Source organism: Ornithorhynchus anatinus, chromosome 3 (genome assembly GCF_004115215.2).
Source record: "Ornithorhynchus anatinus isolate Pmale09 chromosome 3, mOrnAna1.pri.v4, whole genome shotgun sequence".
Lineage (NCBI taxonomy): Eukaryota > Metazoa > Chordata > Mammalia > Monotremata > Ornithorhynchidae > Ornithorhynchus > Ornithorhynchus anatinus.
This window is the reverse complement of record NC_041730.1, coordinates 93366570-93384987: the sequence shown is the minus strand read 5'-3', so window position 1 is coordinate 93384987 and position 18418 is coordinate 93366570. Positions and strand designations below refer to the sequence as shown.

The window sequence follows — 18418 nt, the reverse complement described above, 5'->3', positions numbered from 1 at the left end:
ATAATGGAATCTTCCAGCTAGACTGCTCTAGGGTTCTCCTTCATGATTAGGGTGAACAAAAACTGACAGTTCGTATCCCCCCAGTAACGTTGTGAGGGATTCAGTTTTATCCCAGATCAGGTAGCCCTGGAGACCAGTGAAGACCACTGGAGACCAGTGAGGCTGTGATGGTATGTCTAATGCTGCATTTCATAAGCTCTAAAGGAAGCCTCACATGCATAACCATGTCAGTAAATGGAATTGTATGAACTTAGAGAATGTAATTTTTTTAGCTCCATTCTTATTTTTAATTCCTTTGCTGTGCAGTTGCCCACAAGGCATTAGTCATTGTCTGAGTCTTGGCTGTATTCTGGGATTATATCTTCCAGCCACCCAGCAAGATAGGATCTTGGGAGGAAAAAAAAAAGGGAGGCAGGGTAAGTATGAAGAAATCAAACTGTAGAAAGAATGGAGAATTCCAAGAAGAGAAGTCACAGCAGAGGGAGAGAGGAAACCACAGAACGGCCTCTCCGCCTCTTATCACAAGCAGCCAGGGTTGGGGGAATGCATTATATTTCCCATGAGGTTGTGGGAGAGCCTACAAGTCTCATAGCCATTGCCCAGCCATGAAATAGCCCATTCATGGCCTCACGTGCTTTTAATGTAGAAAAAACAAAAAACTAGCTTACTATGGTTCTGTGGTTCCTAAATCTTCCTTCCTACGTTCAGCGTAATTCTAAGAAGCAGTGCTTTTTAAACCAATTCCAAAACGAACTGAGCCAGTCTAAAAAAAATCTTGTTTTGGAAAGATGCATGTTTCCAAAACAAGATTTTTTTTGTTTTACATGCATCTTCCTTAACCAGTAAACCTTATTTTTTTAAAAAGGTGAGTTATCACTCATTAACCAATCAGCTAGAAAAGCAAAGTGCACAGCAGCAAACTTTAGGGCCTTACATATAGTTTTGTGTTAGAGATTACTGGGAAGAATGGTGGGTTTTTGCATTTCTTTGGATGACAAAACCTTGCCTCTGTTTTATGCTATTTATAGAGTTTTGTATTTTCAGCTAAAAGGGGTATATATTTCATGAAAGGAAAAATGCACTCACATTTCAACTGTAGAAATAGTTATTTAGGAAGCATTCTATCAAATGCTTTCAGCTCTGATCTGCTGAAAGCATTTGATAGAATGCTTCCTAAATAACTATTGATAATTTCTCTGCTTTCCTCCCCTGAACTTCTTATATTACCTTGCACATTATAAGATTTTAATACATGCCATGACCACTACCACTCCAAGTAGTATCCACATTTGGAAATGAAGGAAAAATCAGGAACCACTTGGTCTCTTATCTGTTTCTTACCTGGTTCATTGTCTAGATAATTGAAATCCACATAAAATTTTAAATAGTAATGATGATTATATATGTTAAGCTCTTACGGTTGAAGAAACTGAGGCACAGAAAGTGATTCAAGGTCACATGGACAAGTGACAGAGCATAGATTAGAATCCAAGTCCTCTGATGTCCAGCCCCATGCTCTTTCCACTAAGCTATGCTGCTCCTTAGTCAATGAATGCAGCAGAACTGGTTAAAATTAACTGACTTGCATCTCTTGAAATTCCTCCTTTCCACCCTAGTGATAAATAGATGAAACCTGAGGAAGAAGGAAAAACAAGGAGTTTAGGGATAATTACTCCCTACATAATAATATGGAAGAATAGAATTAAATATATATGTATACTTGCCCCATCTGATATTAAGCAAGTTTTTAGAGACGCAATTGCATTTTCATTTCTTGGAAAGGTTGATATACTTATTTCTCAGTGGACTATGCAAAGGTTTTAAGATCAAGCACCGAGTAGCAGAAAGCAGATTGTTAATACCTCTTAGCTGTCCGGGACAAACTGCATTCAATCAAGTAAAAAGCATTGAAATTTTTATGTCTTGATTAATCTCTTGGTTTTATTAACCACAAAAGCCACAGTGTAATGTGGATTTCTGTTTCATTTCACTTAGATCTACCACATAGGTGTGCTGAAGTGAGAGTTCAACTCTGTTAGCGAGCTACATGGGCTTTTAAAGAATGTGTTAACTGGCAGTAGAATTTGATTTGTGATACCGCAGGGTATCTCTGTTGTAATTACTTTGCTGCAGGCCTATGTTATTCCCTTCTTTCTCTTCCCCCTACGTTCACTTTTCTGTATGGAATTATTTCGGATTTTGTTAAATTGGTATACTCTTATTTTTCTTTTTCCCTATAGTCCCTTTTTTAATTGAATTACTTCTGATTTACACCAAACTATTCGGAGTTGGTGGAAGCGAATGGTCAGCGGGGTTAGGGAGATGTACGGGTATGTAAATCTTAAGGAGTTGTGGGGTTTTTAAAAAATATTTTTGGATATTTTTAGATGAAAGCCCTAACAGGAATTTGTGAGAGATGTTAGCATTAGAATTAGAATGTGTCACATGTTTTTAAAAGTTGAACAGAAGCAGGCCATGCCAATTTGAAAGCTAAGGATATGAGGAGAGGATTTCTGGTTGAATTCCTGCCTAGAACCTATTTTCTAGAAATGGAAATATTACGGTCTTGTCACTTAGTACTAGACCATACGAAGAATAGTGTGACCCTATGTTAGTGTGGTATTGTGTTATGTGATTTATGAAAAGATGCAGTAGAATACTTTTTACAAAGAATCTGAATAGTAAAAGGGGCCAACCAAAAAAATGTTACCTTTACTGGAAATATTTATTCTTTTATCTTTCATTTTTAGCTAAAAAATGCAATAGAGTACAAGTGCAGCCTACCAAAAAAGAATAAAACGGTCAACCACTGTTAAGAATGCTATATAACATTTCCTAGAAATCCAGTGGTTCCTAATCAAGAGTTTCTCACTCTGTCTTGATTGATTGCTTTTATGAAGTGTGAAATTATTTACAATACTTTGTTCTTTAAATAGTTAATAATTCATTTTTTTTCTAGTTTCCTTGAAGCCTAAGGCAATTAAGTGGCCATTTGTTTCTCAAAGGCTCTGCACTTTGTGAATGAACAGAATATATTTTGGGAATTTGTTGTGCTCATGTAAATTTTCACATTTGTTTAGTTAGAAATAGTTTTTTTAACTTATTATTTCTTTTCTAACTGTATTGAAAGGTTGGTTTTCAACTATATTAGTTTTTCAAATTGGAAAGTGGATGTCACTTGTGATGCAGAAATCATTTTACCAGGTGGTTTTTTTTTACTTTAAGTATGCAAAATATTGAAAGTGAATTTCAGTTTTAAAATTGTTTATTAAATACTAACCAAGCAACTAAATCACAAATAGGAGCACATTTAATACTCCCTCCCTGCCCCTTTCCCCCCAGCTTTTCAGGAGCAAATGCAGAAGAAGAATTTTCAAAGGAAATATTGAACATGCTAGTATTAAATGTGTCACACGTAAAACAATTAGTTAAAGGAATACCACACAAGTCCTCCTACTTCTGTGAAAAATATAGCCACTTAAGAATCCCATTCTTATGATTAACTGACATATGACAATTCACACATTATCATGTAATGCCTTACCTTCACCCCATAATCGTTCTCAGTCTTACTAATGTTTTCAGACTCTCAGAAACTAACTTTTTACTGCTTTCTAATCTATCACTTTCCCTTTAAGTGCACAATAATGTCTAAGTGAATGGAAATTGGAATGTTTCTTTTCGAGATTTTGTTTCTTGGGTAAAGATTTCATCAGGAAATGGAAAGTGTCTTTTGGGAAGTGGATGAAAAGAGGCTGGTGATGTCATTGTCCATTCCTTTGGCGACCCACAAAATGTCATCTCGGGCCATATAGGAGTTCAAGAGTGAGACTTGACTTCCTAAGGCTTTGCATGGGTCAGGGAGGGTGAGGTGAAGATTTTGCTCCTAGCTTTTGCCACCTATGGGGCAGTCTTTCCATTCCCACCTTCATCACTCGGCCTGTCTTGGCCCCCACCTGAACGCTTTCAGATCCCTGAATATGGGGAACTCCATCACCGCTGCAGATGCTGTGTTTTGGCCCCTCCGTAGATGTGGTGGGAACCTGTATGAAACCACTAAGAAGAAAGTCTTATATCTTTCCCCCAACTAGGCTGGCAACACTTTCTGTTAAAGTCTCTGAAGGAGAAGATCCTATAACATGATATGAAAATTGGTTTTAGTGCCCCCAAAACCATTAACAGTTAGGAAATTCCTCCTAATGTCTTATCTAGGCCCCTCTTGTGAGATTTCCTTCTGCCTGGCTGGCAATCTGTCACTTCAGAGAATCTAGCATTTCTACCCTATCACCCTTCATATGCTTAATTAAAGGCTACTATTGAACTCCCCCTTTACACTCCGTTCCCTTCCGCTTTTCAGCTTTTCCTCATTCGGTTCCTAGAGGGTGGACCACCATTTTTTTTTCCTCAAGATTTAGCGTATGGGCTTGGTTTACTCTGGATATTCCCAGTAAGAAATGGTCACCTTCCAAGGCACGACTCTTAATTGGATCTTAATCAAGAGATTGCTGTTAAAATAGATTGAGAGTTTGTCACCCCTTTCAGTCTCAACAGTTGTCTTCCTTTAGCGGATCAAGCTTAAGCTCCTTCATGGACCAGGATATTGAGCTAATCCTGGGCAATTGGCGGTTGAAGGAATTTAGCTTACAGATGTTGTAAAGCTGTTATCTTTCACTGGATTCATTTTTAAATGGGGGAAAAAGGGAGAAGACATCCTTTTTTGTAAATACAAAGCCAGATGACTGCCAAATAAACTGATTGATGAACATTTTGTCAACTTTAGAGACAGTTCTGTCTTCATTCACTCTCATCATTTAGTTTTGGGGCAGAACTGAGAATGTAAAGTTGGTCGGGATAAAGATTTTGGAGAGGAGATTTATTTTTCATTTTGGTGCTATCAGTTCTAAGCATGACAGATATGCTTTTTTTGGGTTATGTTTTTCAATTCTCGCTTTATTCAGTTTAAAGTATTTAACAGAGTATTATGCCCAACACTTTTTGTAACGTACGTTTGGATAGTCTCCAAAAAGAATCAGATGGGTCAGGGTTTCTCTCCTAGCTGGATGAGTTGAGTTGTGTCAAAAATCACATCCTAGCTGAAGGCTTAGGCCTTTGTCTGATGTCACTATTCATCATTACCCCTGCCCCAACCAAACTCTTTAAAAGCAACCGATAAGCTTCATTGACAATTGATACCATCCCTCTTTCTCTTAAAGTGAATTAGCTGCTATTGTTTGTTTGCAACAATAGCCAAACCATTTTCTTTTCCCACTCCCCCCGGAAGACCCTCAAGTTTGCACTTGGTGAGAGGGTCATTACTGAGCTGTTCTCGGTTGCTTTTGCACCTGGGGCTGATAACATTTAATGTGCTCCACCCCCGGCACATGCTCAGTGAGGATAAACATAGTGACACATTAATAATATTTATATAAAATGCGCCAACCTTTTTGAAGCATCTGCTGCACAGGCGCAGAAAGCAAAGAAACCTCCTTGGCTGCCGGGGAAACAGAAGGGTTGTCACAACAAAGTCAGCGAACACAAACCACCCGAAAAATCTCCCAGAAGGGTAAGTTAGCATTCTGGAAAAATGGAACAAATAAATTACATCACTTCTTGGGTACCTCCCTCAGTCTTCCTCCTCCTCCTTCCTTCTTCTCCCCCCACCCCCGTAAACCCTTCCTCTCAACTCTCATCTCTCTTCCCCCTCTCTCTTTCTCCCCCCCAGATAACCTGAGCAGACACCTTTCTTGGTTCAAAATGAGAAAAAAACTTACTGCCTGGGTGTTTGAAATTGCCCTATCAGCTGGAAAGCTGAGGTGCAGCGGGAATTGGACGGGAAGGGCTACTGCAGCACTCCTCCGTGACGCTTAGCCATTTGACGGACACCGGTAGGTAGGGGTTCAAGGAAGCCCACACGGATTCCCCTCTTTCCCTCTTCCCCTTTCTCGTGGGCTCCCCCCCCCCCCGACCCCTTCTACCCCTCGCTTGGCCCGGCCGCCAAAGTTCGCCGACAGCTGGGCAGATGGTGGATCAATCTGCCCAGCTGCCGGGGAAGCTTGGCGGCCGGGCAGAGGGCAGGAAGCGGCGGCCTCCTTTGAAGGTCGGCTGCCAGGCTTTCTGGGGCAGCTGAGCTTCAAAGGGAACACCGCCGGGCTTTTCCTCCAGCTGGGGTGGGTCACTCAGCAGACTAGCGCTTCCGGGGTGGTTGGGTTGCTTGCAAGTTAACCTTTAGTCAGAGAGCTGAATTAGGAGCAGCTCTAGGGTTCCCTGCTCTTGGTCATCAAGTACAGTAGCGCCTAAGCCATCCCCCCCACGTCTCGGTTTCTGGGTCACCCGTAGTGACGGGGCACGTCGCCAACCCCGGCTCGCTAGGCCACCTCCATAAACAGGGAGATAAACAGAGCCACACGCGGGTGCCGCTATGCCCGATGGAGTGGCATGGTCAGGAAGTGAGGAGATAGGGCCTGGTATCCAGAAGAGAATTAAGAGAGCGGAAAATCCTAACCCTGGAAGGAACCTCGAAAGGTCAACCAATCCAGGCCCGTCGTCCCTCACGCACGTCCCACTGAGGGCCCAGGTTCTGGGCGAGTCCTCCGAGAGCCAGAAGTCAGAGAAGCTGCATGGCTTGGTGGATGGAGCTTGGGCCTGGAAGTCAGAGGGACCTGGGTTCTAATCCCAGCTCTGTGACCTTCAGCAAGTCACTTCACTTCTCTGGTCCTCAGGTACCTCACCTGGAAAATGGGGATTAAGAGTGTGAGCCCCATGTGGGATAGGGACTGGGTCCAGCCGGATTAACTCATCTCAACCCCAGTGCTTAGAACATGGCCTAGTGGATAGAGCACGGGCCTGGGAGTCAGAAGGTCATGGGTTCTAATCCCAGCTCTGTCATTAATCTGCTGGTTGACTTCGGGCAAGTCACTTCACTTCTCTGTGCCTCATCTGTAAAATGGGGCTGGAAACTGAGAGCGCCACGTGAGACAGGAACTGTGTCCAACCCAATCTGCTTATATCCACCCCGGCGCTTAGTACAGTGCCTGGCACATAGTTAAGCACATAAAAATACCATGCCAAAAAATGCTAAACAGTGCTTGGCACATAGTAAGCACTTAACAAGTACCATTAAAAAGGGTTAGAGGCAGAAGGGGGCTAACGGCCTAGGCTTAAACCAATGGCCAGCTGGTTGTGGGGTACACTAGTGCATTTCAGGTTTGCCTCTGGCTTTCAACTGAGGGGAGGACATTTCATTCGGCCCCTCTGTGCTTCCCTGCCCTGCTCTTTCAGTTGCCCTGGTGGTGGTCACAGAAGTTTCAATCCTCACTTACTACCTGACGATCAAAATAACTCCAATAGCTAATAATAATAATAAAAATAATTATGGTATTAAGCACTTACTATGTGCCGAGCACTGTTCTAAACCCTGGGGTAGATGCAAGGTAAACGTTGCCCCACGTGGGCTTCACAGTTTTAATTCCTATTTTACAGATGTGATAACTGAGGCACAGAGAAGTTAAGTGGCTTGCCCAAGGTCACACAGCAGACAAGTGGTGCAGCTGGGATTAGAACCCACGTCCTCTGACTCCCAAATCCAGGCTCTTTCCACTGTGTGACAAGGCCTGAAAAGGAACGTTGGAAGAAAGGACAGGAGAGGCAGCATGGTCTAGTGGTTAGAGCACGAGCCTGGAAGTCAGAGGACCTGGGTTCTAATTCCAGCTCCGTCACTTGTCTACTGTGTGACCTAGAGCAAATCACACTTCTGCGACTCAGTTATCTCAACTATAAATTGGGGATTAAGGCTGTGGGACATGGACTGCGTCCAACCTGATTCGCTTGTACCTACCCCAGCGCTTAGAACAGTACCTGGCACTTAGTAAGGGCTTAAGAAATACCATTTTAAAAAAATAACGAATTGCCACACCAGTGTTTTAATGGTTTGAAATCCAACAAAAAAGATTCTCTGCATAAGTCCTTGTAGCTGTAGTTCAGTAATGTCCCTAATTGCCTGTGTCCCAGGCTTTCCTGCCCAAAGGGTTCTTCCTTTGCAAATCACCTATTTTAGAAATAAGCTTGAGTTTGTCTGCTTTCAGACACATTTCTAAGCCAACTCTGATGTATGAGAAGTAGCATGGCCTAGTGGAAAGAGCACATGCCTTGAAATCAGGGGACGTGGGTTCTAATCTCGGCTCTGCCAAATGTCTGCTGTGTGAACTGGGCAAGTCACTTCAGTTCTCTGTGCCTCAGTTACCTCATCTTTAAAATGGGGATTAAGACTGTGAGCCCCATGTGGGACAGGAACTGTGTCCAACCTGATTACCTTATACCTGCCTCAGCACTCAGAACAGTAATTGTCACATAATAAGTGCTTAACAAATACCAAAATTATTATTATTACATTATTATAATTAGTATTATTGTACTGTCCCAAGTGCTTAGTACAGTAAATGCAAAATAATTGCCATTCAATCAGTCTTATTTATGGAAAGCTTACTGTGTGCAGACACTGACTGAATCAAAGCACGGTCCTTAAATATTTTGTTAAACATTTTGATGGGTTAAATTAAGCCCCTTAAAAAAGCTTCAGAACATAAGAACAGTGAGAAATGCTAACAGTTAAAATTAAAAACCGTCACCCTATCATTATTCTGCCTGTAACCCCATCTTGTCGCTTTATCCAGGTAAACCGCTTAGAATGCTTGAAATTGTACCATGCTTTTAAGAGGACCAGTTTAGTAAGTGGGTTCTTCCAATCGAAAGTGGGCCAGAAGTTCCACAGTCACTTGACTTTCTCAGTAAACTCATTTCCCTCCTCTCTACCCAGAAACCGTCATCCCACTGTCTGACCTCAGCTCTCAGAAGTGGTGGGATGAAAAGAAGGGAACTCTAAGATAACTAGTGCCCATCTTGTAAAGCGTCTAGGCGTTTAAAGGAAACCACTTGAATTGCACCCCGAAGTGACAGGGTCACTGGAGTAGATTCCGGTGCAACTGTATTTATCCCAGCGTTTAGAACAGTGCCTGACAATAAGCACTTAACATACCTCAATTTTGAGATTACCAAGAGATATATATATATATATATATATATGTTTATGTGTATAACGTATCCACATCTATCTGACATCTATCTCACATCTATCTCAGAAGCTGGAGAGTCATTTCCGATTCATAGTGACTTTATGATCACATTTTCTTCAGAACATCGTATCTTCTGCTATTATTCGTAACCTTGCTAACAACTCTTCCATTATCATTGTTATGGTTTCTATCCATCTAGCTGCTGGTCTGCCTCTTCCGCGTTTTCCTTGGACCTTTCCTACCATTAGTGTCTTCTCCGGAGAATTAGTCCTCTGATGATGTGTCCAAAATATACTAATCTAAGTTGAGTCATTTTGCCTTCCAAAGACCACAATGGCTTAATTTGCTCCCCAAACCTATTTGTTTGCTTTTCGGATTGTCCATGGTATTTGCAAAAGCTTTCTCCAACACCACATTTTAAAAGAATCGATGCTCTTTCTATCCTGTTTTTTCACTGTCCGGCTTTCAGATTCAACCAGTGTCACTGGGAACACCATAATGGATAGTGGATATAAGCAAAGTCCTCCTCTAAATGAAGGGCTTTGCAGGCTATAGATTTAAACCAAACAGAGCAAACCACTAAACCACACCCAGTATCCATTCATTCATTCATTCATTCATTCAATAGTATTTATTGAGCGCTTACTATGTGCAGAGCACTGTACTAAGCGCTTGGGATGAACAAGTCGGCAACAGATAGAGACAGTCCCTGCCGTTTGACGGGCTTACAGTCTAATCGGGGGAGACGGACAGACAAGAACAATGGCACTAAACAGCGTCAAGGGGAAGAACATCTCGTAAAAACAATGGCAACTAAATAGAATCAAGGCGATGTACAATTCATTAACAAAATAAATAGGGTAACGAAAATATATACAGTTGAGCGGACGAGTACAGTGCTGTGGGGATGGGAAGGGAGAGGTGGAGGAGCAGAGGGAAAAGGGGAAATGAGGCTTTAGCTGCGGAGAGGTAAAGGGGGGATGGCAGAGGGAGTAGAGGGGGAAGAGGAGCTCAGTCTGGGAAGGCCTCTTGGAGGAGGTGATTTTTAAGTAAGGTTTTGAAGAGGGAAAGAGAATCAGTTTGGCGGAGGTGAGGAGGGAGGGCGTTCCAGGACCGCGGGAGGACGTGACCCGGGGGTCGACGGCGGGATAGGCGAGACCGAGGGACGGCGAGGAGGTGGGCGGCAGAGGAGCGGAGCGTGCGGGGTGGGCGGTAGAAAGAGAGAAGGGAGGAGAGGTAGGAAGGGGCAAGGTGATGGAGAGCCTCGAAGCCTAGAGTGAGGAGTTTTTGTTTGGAGCGGAGGTCGATAGGCAACCACTGGAGTTGTTTAAGAAGGGGAGTGACATGCCCAGATCGTTTCTGCAGGAAGATGAGCCGGGCAGCGGAGTGAAGAATAGACCGGAGCGGGGCGAGAGAGGAGGAAGGGAGGTCAGAGAGAAGGCTGACACAGTAGTCTAGCCGGGATATAACGAGAGCCCGTAATAGTAAGGTAGCAGTTTGGGTGGAGAGGAAAGGGCGGATCTTGGCGATATCGTAGAGGTGAAACCGGCAGGTCTTGGTAACGGATAGGATGTGTGGGGTGAACGAGAGGGACGAGTCAAGGATGACACCGAGATTGCGGGCCTGCGGGACGGGAAGGATGGTCGTGCCATCCACGGTGACGGAGAAGTCTGGGAGCGGACCGGGCTTGGGAGGGAAGATGAGGAGCTCAGTCTTGCTCATGTTGAGTTTTAGGTGGCGGGCCGACATCCAGGTGGAGACGTCCCGGAGGCGGGAGGAGATGCGAGCCTGAAGGGAGGGGGAGAGGACAGGGGCGGAGATGTAGATCTGCGTGTCATCTGCGTAGAGATGGTAGTCAAAGCCGTGAGAGCGGATGAGTTCACCGAGGGAGTGAGTGTAAATGGAGAACGGAAGAGGGCCAAGAACTGACCCTTGAGGAACTCCAACAGTTAAAGGATGGGAGGGGGAGGAGGCTCCAGCGTAGGAGACCGAGAATGATCGGCCAGAGAGGTAAGAGGAGAACCAGGAGAGGACAGAGTCCGTGAAGCCAAGGTGAGATAAGGTATGGAGGAGGAGGGGATGGTCGACAGTGTCAAAGGCAGCAGAGAGGTCAAGGAGGATCAGAATGGAGTAGGAGCCATTGGATTTGGCAAGAAGGAGGTCATGGGTGACCTTAGAGAGAGCAGTCTCGGTAGAGTGGAGGGGACGGAAGCCAGATTGGAGGGGGTCTAGGAGAGAATGGGAGTTAAGGAATTCTAGGCATCGATTGTAGACGACTCGTTCTAAAGATTTTGGAAAGGAAGGGTAGTAGGGAGATAGGACGATAACTGGAGGGGGAAGTGGGGTCAAGAGCGGGTTTTTTTAGGATGGGGGAGACGTGGGCATGTTTGAAGGCAGAGGGGAAGGAGCCCTTGGAGATTGAGTGGTTAAAAATAGAAGTTAAGGAAGGGAGGAGGGCAGGGGCGATGGTTTTAAGAAGGTGAGAGGGAATGGGGTCCGAGGCGCAGGTGGAGGGGGTGGCACTTGCGAGGAGGGAGGAGATCTCCTCTGAGGATACTGCAGGGAAGGATGGGAAAGTAGGGGAGGGGGTTGTTGGGGGGGAGGGGAGAGGCGGAGGGGTGACTTTGGGGAGCTCAGACCTGATCGTGTTGATTTTCGTGAGGAAATAGGTGGCCAGATCATTAGGGGTGAGAGATGGGGGAGGGGGAGGAACAGGGGGCCTAAGGAGAGAGTTAAAGGTCCGGAACAATCGGCGGGGGTGACGGGCATGGGTGTCGATGAGGGAGGAGAAGAAGCTTTGCCTGGCGGAGGAGAGGGCAGAGTTAAGGCAGGAAAGGATAAATTTGAAGTGTGTGAGGTCGGCTTGGTGCTTGGACTTTCGCCAGCAGCGCTCGGCAGCTCGAGCATAGGAGCGTAGGAGGCGGACGGAGGAGGTGATCCAGGGCTGTGGGTTAGTGGAGCGAGAGCGGCGGAGGGAAAGGGGGGCGAGAGAGTCGAGATGAGTAGAGAGGGTGGAGGCAATGACAATTTGTCGAGGGGAGCCTAAAGATGGAAAAAACTCATTAGGTTTTTCTCCTGCTACATCTCCTCTCTATTAATTTATTCAATGAATTGAGCCCCCATTGAGCCCTGATTATGTGTAGAGCACTGTATTAGAGAAGAATACAGTGGAAGAAAAATTAAACACAGTCTTGGCCCTCATAGGAGCTCACAATCCCTGAACAAACAAATGGAGGAAGGGGACAGGCAGTGGACATTCAAGGAAAGATTGACACAAGCACTTTGCACACAGTAAGCGCTCAATAAATACGATTGAATGAATGAGTAAAGAAAATAATAATAATTATGGTATTTGTTAAGCACTTATTATGTGCCAAGCACTGTTCTAAGCGCTGAGATAGAATGGAGGTCATCAGGTTGTCTCACGGGGGCTCACAGTCTTAATACCCATTTTACCGATGAGGTAACAGAGTCACAGAGAAGTGAAGTGACGTGCCCAAAGTCACACAGAAAACAAGTGGTGGAAGCAGAATTAGACCCATAACCTCTAGACTCCCAAACCTGTGCACTTTCCATTGAACCACGCTGCTTCTCTAACATAAGACAACAATAACAGTAAAAATAACAATAACTATTATGGCATTCGTTAAGTGCTCACTTTGTGCCAAAACCCATTCTGGATGTTGGCATAAATACATGGCAACCAGGACAGACACAGCCCCTGCCCCAAATGAGGCTCACAGTCTAAGTGGGAGGGAAAGCAAGCATTCAATCCCCATTTTCCAGATGAGGAAACAGGCCCAGAGAACTGATGTGAGTTATGAATAAGGGAGCTTTTTCAGATTTCTCATTGCTGCAGTGGAACATTTTCCTTTTTTTTCAAATGGTATTTGTTAAAGCGCTTAGAATGTGTCAAACACTGTTGTGAGCGCTGGGGTAGATAGAAGTGAATTAAGTCGGAGTTAGGCTCTGTCCCACATGGGGCTCACAGTCTAAGTAGGAGGGAGATCATTCCAAACGTTTGGAGTTCAATAGCTTTTCCTCATTCTTTTCCAGTCAGGCTGTTGCCCCCCACCGTGCCCTCCATTGCCAACAGTTGTGGGTGGGGGTTGTTCTGCTGGGTTCATGGACCTCTGCAGGCCTTGATGCTGCTGCCTTGGTGAGGTCAGATGGCCCAGCAGCTTAGATCCTTCTTTCTGCTCCAGGAAACTTCACCTCTGACTAGCTGACAGATATTTCATCCGTGCCCAATCACGGCTAGGAAAGGATAAACTCCAAGTCCACACACTGGCAAGGAGGCGAAAGACCTGAGTATGAGATTTATAACTCCCATTAGGTAAGATCCTTGAAGGAAGGAACTGGTTCCTTTACTTCTTCCATGTGCTCTCAAGCGCTTAGCGCAGTGCCCTGCACGCAGGCACTTAATGAATACCTTTGATGGATTATCATCAGAATGTGGATTTACAACTGTTTGCTTAAGCGATTCCCTATATCTTCCTTTGGCCTCATGTACACACAGAAGAGGAGGGGGTTATCGTCGTATGATGACATCAACTGACTTTTTGCCTTCCCCTAGATACCATACATTCTTCCTTATCCCATTCATATTTAAACTCCTTGAACATATGGTTTGCACCTGCTATCTCCATTTCCACTCTATCAACTCTCTCTCTGACGTCCTGCAATTTGGATTTTACCCTCGCTAACTTCACTGCACATTCTCTCGCTAAGTCTCCTGGCCCAACCCAGCACTTCTCCCGTTTTTATCTTTTAGATCATTTACCATTTTACCCAGTGACCTATCTCTAAGCCTCAAAACGTTTCCTGAGCTCATACCTTTAGCTGTTAAAGCTAGGTTTTTGAAACAGTATATCCAAGTTTTCTTAGGGAACAGTTGGCTACTCATTTGGGGCTGGACTAGATGTGCAAGAGTTTAATAAAGCATTTGTTTAAGCCCTTCTTTTTTACTTGGTTTCACAATTTGACAGAGATATGGGAGAAAAAGAATGGATGGATAAGAAACTTTTTCCAGATCTTACAGCCACTGAGCTCTCTTCCAACCTCAAGACACACTTAAAAAAAAAAGCTATAAAGTGCAAGTGACAGAGAGGAAGAAAAATGACTTGGCCAGAACATAACTTTTTTTTTTAAAGCATTAGAAACTTGGAAATCTGTCAACTTACTATGAAACATATTGTTTCCTTGAAACATGGTCAAAAGTTCAGAAGTTTCATTTGTAATATTTATTGTTCAGATCCTTCCTCCAAAGGTGCCCTACATCTATGAGGCGGGACACCCTGCTCTCTATCGGGGCCGAAGGAGCGACTTCCAGGATTCAGATGGTCTGCCTGGGAAAAGAATGACCGGGTGGAACCGGACATTAAAAAAAGTCTGAAATAAAATGCTCATTTTCTTATATATGGGAGCTGAAAGTGATTGTGACCAGTTGGTAACAAACCAAAGGCCTCTTGAGAAAAAAAAAATCAAAACATTTTGTACTAATGTAATCAATTCATGATTCCTGATGGGAAACAGCATGGTTTAGTGGAAAGAGCACAGGCCTAGGAGTCAGAAGACCTGGATTCTAATCTTGGCTCTGCCTCTCATCTTCTGTGTGATCTTGGGCAAGTCACTTAACTTCTCTGTGTCTCAGTTTCCTCATCTGTAAAGTGGGGATTAAATCCTATTCTCTCCTTCTTAAACTGCGATTCCCATGTGGGACAGAAACTGTGTCCAACCTGATTATCTTGTATCCACCCCAGCTCATAGAACAGAGCTTGACTCCTAGTAAATGTTTAACAAATACTATTATCACTATTATTTGTAGTAGTAGTGAGTCGTGGGTTTGAATCCTGGCTCCGCCACTTAACAGCTGTGTGACATTGGATAAATCACTTCACTTCTCTGTGCCTCAGTTTTCTCATCTGTAAAAAGGAGATTAAGACTGTGAGCCCCACATGGGACAACCTGATTACCTTGTGTCTACGCCAGTGCTTAGAACAGTCCTTGACGCATAATAAGCTCTTAACAAATACCATAATTATTATTATTATTATTACTACTATCATCTCAATCTCAACGATTAGAAGTAAATTGGTATGAAAAAGAGGCAAGCAGTATTGGAGAAAATTTCTGTTCTCCTAGGTAATAGCACCTAAGTTCTAGTCAGCAGGCAGTGAACACTGCTTTAAACTGGATATGTAATTTAGAAGTGGTGCACGGCTAAAATACCAGTTTGCTAAAGTGTTAAAGGAGAGTCATCAGGTTTAAATGGGCCACTAGGGCAATATTTTGGTGGAAGTGGAGGGAGATTTTCTGGGAAAGATGAACACAAATACCCTTTGAATTTGCATAGTCCCAAAAAAAGGAATTGAGTGCACAGAGCTGTCACACTTTATATTTCATGTATCCTCTCTATGTCATCTTTGGGAAACCCAAAACAATTAGAAAGTAGATTTGTTCATAAATTAATTCAGTTGTATTTATTGAGCACTTCCTGTGTGCAGAACATTGTAGTAAGCACTTGGAAAGTACAATTCAGCAGTAAAGAGAGACAATCCCTGCCCACACCGGGTTTACTGTCTAGAAGAGGTGAGACAGACATCAAAACGAGTAAACGCGCATCTATATAAACAAATAGAATTAGAGATATATATACACATCAAAACAAGTAAACAGGCATCAATATAAATGAATAGAATTATAGATATGTACATATATACACAAGTGCTGTGGGGCGGGGAGAGGTGGGTAGAGCAAAGGGAGCGAGTCGAGGTGACATGGAGGGGAGGGGGAGCTGAACTGAGTTTGTTCAGTCCCTTCTTTAGGCCATAGGATGATAAAGTGTTTGGTGAAGTAATTCTCCTCTCTCAGGGTCGCACCTGGAGAGTTTGCGCTATTCTACCAGTCTCGGCTACGGGAGGGAGAGTCAGGCAGAGGCCTACCCATTCCATTCCTAGCTTGGGCAGCGGCTAGCGAGTGGAAGGCAATCTGCTCCAAGTCAGACTCACCCTCCAAGCAGAGGCATGGGAGAGAGTCGAGGGCAGAGACTCGAGTTTACTGGGCAGAAGGTGGGAATGGTAAATCACTTCCATACTTTTATCAAGAAAACTGTATGAATCCACTACCAGAACGATTGCAGATGGAGAGCGGGGCGCTCTGGGAGAGATGTGTCCTTGGTGTCACTATAGGTCGGAAACGACGCGACGGCATAAGACAAGACAAGAAGTATTTTTCAATATTGATTGGTAATTTGTGTTCTCGAGTCCATATTGAGCTCAGTTTGCCATGTGTGAAGTCTTTTAGTTCATTTAGCTATCTGCTGCCATATGGGGTTAAAGTGCTCCACACTGTTGTTTACCAAATTTCACCCCATGCAATCCTAAACTAAAGTGGTTTTTAATATATGGGAACATTTCTCATATGCAAGGGAGACTGGGTAGAGGATGTTTACATATTCACTAGACTGGAAAATGGTTTACCTACCTGATAAGGACCCCATGCAATAAAAATTCCAAAGAGCAAGTCTCCTCTGTCATGGCAGGGGGTAGATCAGGATGTGGGATCCGCTAGTGGCTTAGGAAAGACAAACCGTCGGTCCCCGGTTAAATTAGCACTTTCTTAAAGAGTAGAAAGTAATGGAAGTAAGAAAAGTCTTTTTTCCAATAGCTGAATTGGGGTGGGCCAATATCAAGCTGAAATGTGGGTGGATCCTTGACAAATAGTCAACTGGACATTTTCACCACAAAACCGCTACCCCTGGGGAAAACCTACAGGGAAAGTAATGTGATAAAAACTTCCATTTCTTTCCTCCCCGTGACTTGCCACCCAGGGATGAAGGAGTCCAGGTCAATAAATCCTGGATGATTAATTGTCCTGGCCCCTACAGAGCGCCCCTAACTTACTGAAGCAGAATGAGGATATAGCTTTAAATGGTACCCCATCACCAAAGGAGCATACCTATCGATTAATTTTCGTTCGCATCTCCTCCGAGAGGCCTTCGCCGATTAAGCCCTCTTTTCCCCGCCTCACTCTCCCTTCTGCGTCGTCTCTGCACTTGGATCTGTGACCTTTGGGCATATGTTATTCACCCCTCCCGCAGTCCTACAGTGCTTACGTATGTATCTATGAACTATATATTAGAAATTATTTATATTTATATTAATGTCTGTCTCACCCTCTAGACTGTAAGCAGGAAATTATGGGCAGGAAATGTGTCTACCAACTCAGTTGTATTATATTCTCTCATATTGCAGGATGCGGACACAGGTTCTTACTGTCTGAAGTGACTGTAGCGTAGCACATAGTGTAAATTTTGCGCTTAAGAGCCGTAATTCACCAGGCAGTTATCTTGGTAACGACTTTGTATTCGCCAACCACTTTGCTTCCCTTCTGCTCACCCTGTCCTCCCAGCTTAGACCTTCCTCTTGTCCCGCATTAGACAGACCACAGCTCTCCCCACATTCAAATCCCACCTTCTCCAACTAGCTTTTCCCAAGGAATGTCCCAACACCCTGAGCCATATCATCCTTTCAACCAATACTAGCCTCTTTGATCTCATTTGCACCTTCCTTCACACTCTATGTATTTGTTTTTTTCTTTATTTTTAACCCTCTAATTGTAAATATTTTTGTATCCATCTCCTTGTTAGAGTGTTAGTACCTTCTGGTCAAGGAACGTGTCTTCGTTATTCTCGTCTCAATGACTGCGTACCACGTTCAGTGCACTGCACCAAATTAGTGCTCAATAAATGGTACCATTACTACTACTAATAATGGTACTTTTTAAGCACTTACTAAGTGCCAAGCACTGTTCTAAGCGCTGGATTACTGCTACGACTACTAGTATAGTACTAGTACGTGTATTTTTCTACGAAAACATTCAGTCCATCTTTCTACTCCACAAGAACCTCCAGTGGCTGCCCATCGACCTCCACATCAAGCAGACATTCCTTACCATTTGCTTGAAAGCATTTGCTCTAAAGCAATGAGTGCTTTAGAATAGAATAGAGGCCCCATTCTACGTCACCTCACTGATCTCCTGCTACAACCCAGCCCGCACATTCCGCCCCTTTAGCGTCAGCTCACTCACTGTGCTCCGATCCCGTCGGTCTCGCCGCCAACCCATTTCCCATGTCCTCCCCCAGCCTGCGGCTTCCTCCCCCTCCATATATGCCAGACCACCACTCTCCTCCACCTTTAAAGCTTTATTAAGGACACACTATCTCCAAGAGGCCTTCCCCGAGTAACGGCTGTTTTCCCTGGCTCACTCTCCCTTCTGCTTCATCTACACACTTGGATCTGTGAACTTTGCTCATTTGATATTCTCCCCAACCGCACAGCACTTATGTG

At 44.1% G+C, this 18418-nt stretch overlaps 1 protein-coding gene and 1 non-coding gene across 2 annotated transcripts in view; both read left to right on the top strand.

Moving 5' to 3' along the window:
• The window catches only part of WDR70 (WD repeat domain 70), a 359232-nt gene that overhangs the window by 250463 nt on the left and 90351 nt on the right, over positions 1-18418 (top strand). The gene's annotated exons all lie outside the window — the stretch shown is intronic.
• LOC114810657 lies at positions 15932-16069 on the top strand. Its single transcript, XR_003758352.1, has one exon. It is a non-coding gene; the product is annotated as a small nucleolar RNA SNORA7 (small nucleolar RNA).